The sequence below is a fragment of the Rosa rugosa genome, chromosome 3 (genome assembly GCF_958449725.1).
Source record: "Rosa rugosa chromosome 3, drRosRugo1.1, whole genome shotgun sequence".
Classification (NCBI taxonomy): Eukaryota; Viridiplantae; Streptophyta; class Magnoliopsida; order Rosales; family Rosaceae; genus Rosa; species Rosa rugosa.
The window spans coordinates 25462473-25467285 of record NC_084822.1 but is presented as its reverse complement, the minus strand read 5'-3'; positions in this window follow the sequence as shown (position 1 = coordinate 25467285).

The following is a 4813-nucleotide window of genomic DNA, read 5'->3' as shown; positions in this document are numbered from 1 at the left end:
CGGCAGTACTCTCCAAGTAATAGTCTGGTCGACAGTACCTTCCAGACAATATTATGGTTGACAGTACCTTCCAGAATATATATTCCGGTCGGCAGTACCCTCCAATGCGTCATCTGGTCGGCAATACTCTCCAGATGGCATGAGATAGTTAGTCGGCAATACCCTATAACCATCTATTCTGGTCAGTAATACCCTCCGATGCGTAATCTGGTCAGCAGTACCTTCTAGATGACATGAGATGGTTGGTCGGCAGTATCCTTTAGCCATCACCTCTTCGTATTCCGGTCAGAAGTACCCTTCGATGCGTCCCTGGTCGATAGTACCCTCCAGACAATATTATGGTTGACAGTACCCTCAAGAATATATATTCCGGTCGGCAGTACCCTCCAATGCGTCATCTGGTCGGCAGTATCCTCCAGATGGCATGAGATAGTTAGTCGGCAGTACCCTCTAACTATCTATTTTGGTCGGTAATACCCTCTGATGCGTAATATGGTCAGCAGTACCCTCTAGGTGACATGAGATGGTTGGTCGGCAGTATCCTTTAGCCATCACCTCCTCGTATTCCGGTCAGAAGTACCCTCTGATGCGTCCCTGGTCGGTAGTACCCTCCAGATGGCATGAGATGACCAGTCGGCAGTTCCCTCTAGTCATCGCCTATTTTATCATATGAGTATTTTTATTGAGATTTCTAAAGTGATTTTGAGATGATTAACAACATGAGTTGAGATTTCAGTACAAAGGAGGATTAAGAGTGTGTTCACGAGTTTTATGATAGTTTGTGATACTCGTTTCACTTGGCATTTAAAAGTATTCTTGAACTTTTACTGCATGCTTGGTTTTATCATAAACTAAATTGGGGAAAGCATTAAATCTTATTTTGTTTTCCTTTGAAATTTTTTTTTTGCACTCAGTCTAACGTTTTTTCTAAATGTTTTTCCCTGTGCTTTTCGATTTCTCGTCCCCCGACTGCAAACTAGTTGAGGTCAGCCGTGCATAGGAGTCGAAGCATAGAGTACACCACCTTTATCCTATCGTAGGTTACCCGTTTAACCTACTTATATCTTATTTCAATATTTCATCTAAATTGCTCTGATTGCTGACACTTGTTATATTTAAAATTTGATACTCAGGGTTCATGTTTAAGATTTCTTGCATATCGCTTGTTTGGCTCCAATTTTGTTGCAGCTGGTCAACAGTCTCTTTTCTTGCGCGGGCGTGCCAGCACCGTTCGGGTGCGGTCGTCGGGGGTGTCCCTTGACCTGACTTATTTCAAGCAATTGTGGACGAGGAGAGCACCAACCTCGTCGTGGGATTCTTTCTGCCTCGTGGTGAGGACTTTTGCTGAGCTTCTTGAAAATCACCAAATCGATACTCGATGTTGTAGATCGAGCAGAGCGAGAACCACCTGGAAGTGAGGAGAACTTGCTAAAGCGTGACTTTAGCTTGGCTGGGTTGCTAGGGCGTTACCCTTGCTTGGCTGGTTCTGTAACCGTTGTGGTCGCGGCACTACCGTCGGCTCCCGAGGAGACTAGGACCGAAGCACGTTGACAGAGGGTTTGGTGGCACTGAAAGTCGGCTTCTGAGAAGACTAGGACTAGGAGTGTGATCACCGCTAAGAGAAAGAGAAAGAGAGGGAGAGGAGTTGCTCTTAGAGAGGTTTGCTCTAGAGAGAACTTAGATCATCTTAGAGATGTTGTTGTTGAATGTGAATGTGTTTGTGTCTTAGAATGAGAGGAGAATGTGTTTATATAGGGAAGAAAAAGAAGAGTGAAATGATGAGTGGAAGAAAAATAATGAAAGTAGATCTAAGTTCACTTGTAAAATATGGAAAAGATAGAGAAAAGATGAAATGAAAGCAAAGCATGAAGGTGCAGCAACATGGAAGTGGTGATGATCTATTAAAGAGATTGTAGAAGAAAAATATATCCAAGGAAAAAGAGAAAAGCATCTAGCTTTCTTCATGTGGGTAGGAAACATGAACATGTGAATATTGAGCTGGTTTTAGGTCAGTTTCTGCCCCTTTATTCCTTCAATTATTTCTCCAACAAGACTTCATTATATGCCTTCGACTTCTTCATATGAAATGTTCCACTATGAGTGTAGATCATCCTGACAAATTTTCAGATTTTTATTCCATGTGGTTGGGCCGAAAATGCTGCTGGACCTCTTACAGGTCCAGTTTTCCAGTTTTGCTTCTGTAGAAAATTGGGCTGATTGTTTGAAGGCCTTCCACTCAAAAAAAGCTCTTGCACTCTTCATAAGAAATGATCCTTGGGCTGTCTAGAATGGATCTGGAAAGTTTCAGCACATTTCAATTTCATTTGGTTAGTCTGCCACCCCTCCTTCCTTGTCTAGCTCGGTTTTTCCTAGCCGAAGTAGGAAAATATGCTAAAGTTGACTTGTCATACTTCCATAGTAGGCTTTATTTAGCCTCTAAATATATATTTCGAGCTTGTCGACAATATATAGCTTGAGCCACTGATATTGGCTCAATTTCTCCAAGACGTGTCTTGTCAGGCCAAAATGTTCATTTTGGGTCCAAACATCGCTTATGGAAGTTGAATTGTTGAAATATGTAGGTTCATGGAGATTGAGTTATTGTTGCTTTGTTTTCACAGGTTTGGGTAGTCAACTTTTAAGGGGAAGTTCTGCCAAATTTTTGGTAGAATTTCTCCTAAGCTGGGTTTCGCATGGCCACTTTGGATTTCAAGATGAAATCCAGGGAAAGTCATGTCATGATGTGTGAGTGACTTCGGCACTACCTGAGAGAGAAAAATGTGAAAATGACATTGATAAAAATGAAGAATTAATCGTAATAGTGTATTAAAAATATGTTACAGATTATTTTGAGGTACCAATGGAGAAATTCTTACGTACGGCAGTCGTACCATGTGGCGGTGCGGCTGTCCAATCAAAAGCTAAAAAACTTATTTTTATTCTGAAACTACTCCTGCTTTTTAAAGTGAAATATCCAAAACACCCTCTGTAAGACATTGATTGATTAGTCATGAAAACACGTGATACAACTGACGTACGTGAAATTTAGTCTTAGAATATTGAGAACTAAGTTGTCAAATGAACCAAACTTCGAGTTTGGGTAATGTTTGTGATTGAAAACTAAAAATCAAACTTTTTTTTTTTTGATCAAAGAGAAACTTCATTAATAATGAATAGATTACAATGATTTGTGGAACAAAAGACTGCTAGAGCACCAAGATGGTTACTTTTGCAAATCAATTGACCAAACTAGACTTCACACTGGAAATCCATACTGACAGACTGTTGAAGCCAAACAGGCCCCGACTCCAAACAAAGTAAAGGCTGACTAATTTTTAAAGCCTCTTTTGCTAAACGGTGAGCCACTCTGTTAGCTTCCCGTTTTACAAAATGGCAACTACAATAAGGAAAAGACTGAATTAAAAACTTAACTTCGTCAATTAAATGACCTTCAAAACTCAAATCCTCCGAACTGTCACGTAGACTATTGATAACTGAGAGGGTATCTCCTTCCACTTCAATATGAGAGAAACCGACATGAGCTGCAAATCTAAGTCCGTGTAGTAACGCCAACGCTTCAACAGATCTAGGTGGAAGATAGCCTACCTGTGGGACTGCAATTGCACCCTTCATGATCCCATTATAGTCTCTGAAGAGCACTCCCAAGCCTCTAATTCCATTCTTCAAGTCACATGCACCATCAAAGTTTAGTTTAATATGGCCCAGTAAAGGAGGTGACCAAGCAATCCGGCTAGAAGCATTAACACTCTGCCCCCCTGACCTGTTTTCACCATAATTAGAGATCTCACCCATTTTATTTTGCCTCAGCCACTCATGAGCAGAAATTACAACTGCCATGGGTTCGATTGTCCTTTCCCCGTGTCTATGAAGGTTCCTGTTCTTCCAAAGCCACCATGCAATCGAGCAAAAGTAGTCAAACTCAGTCCCTACTGCAGTAGAAAGAACATGATGTGCGAGGTCGAAAAGCGACATTTCCTTCCATGCTTTATAAACCCCATTCAAGAAAGTCTTCTTCCAAACCTGCTTTGCTTTTGGGCAATCCCATATTATATGCAGCACCGATTCCTTCTTGTCTCCACATTGCCAGCAACAAGAGTCATCCACAATTCGTCTTTGTTTCATGTTCGTTGCACATGGTAAAAAACCATGCAACGCTCTCCACATAAAAACCCGAATTTTACGTGGTACATCAATGCTCCAGATTCTCCCCCACAACTCCTTACTTTTGTTTGAGCTGGAACTAGCTACAGACCCTCTCTGTCGGTCCTGTAAATCCTTTGCCACCCAATAGCCAGATTTCACGGTATACACCCCAGTCTTAGTGTAATGCCAAACGAGTTTGTCAGGTATACTTCTCAACCCTAAAGGCATACTAAGTATCAACTCAGCTTCGTGAGGCAAAAAAATATCTTTAATCAAAGGAACGTTCCATGCACCGGACATTGTGAATAGTGATTCCACTTTTTGCTGCTCCGGCAATTGAAGCGGGCTAACTGTTTTGAAACTTACCGGATAAGGAAGCCAACGGTCGGAACAAATACTTACTCTCTTCCCATCCCCAATCCTCCACCTTGTCCCACCATCGATTACTTGTTTTCCCCATATCAACCCTCTCCAAATAGCAGATGGTGTACGACCCAAAGTGGCATTCAAAAAACAAGTTTCTGGAAAGTATTTAGCTTGGAGAAGAGAACTGACCAACGAATTTCTACCCCAGAAAATCCTCCAGATAGTCTTTGCTAACATGGCTTGATTAAATGCTCGCAGGTCCCTAAACCCAAGTCCCCCCTCT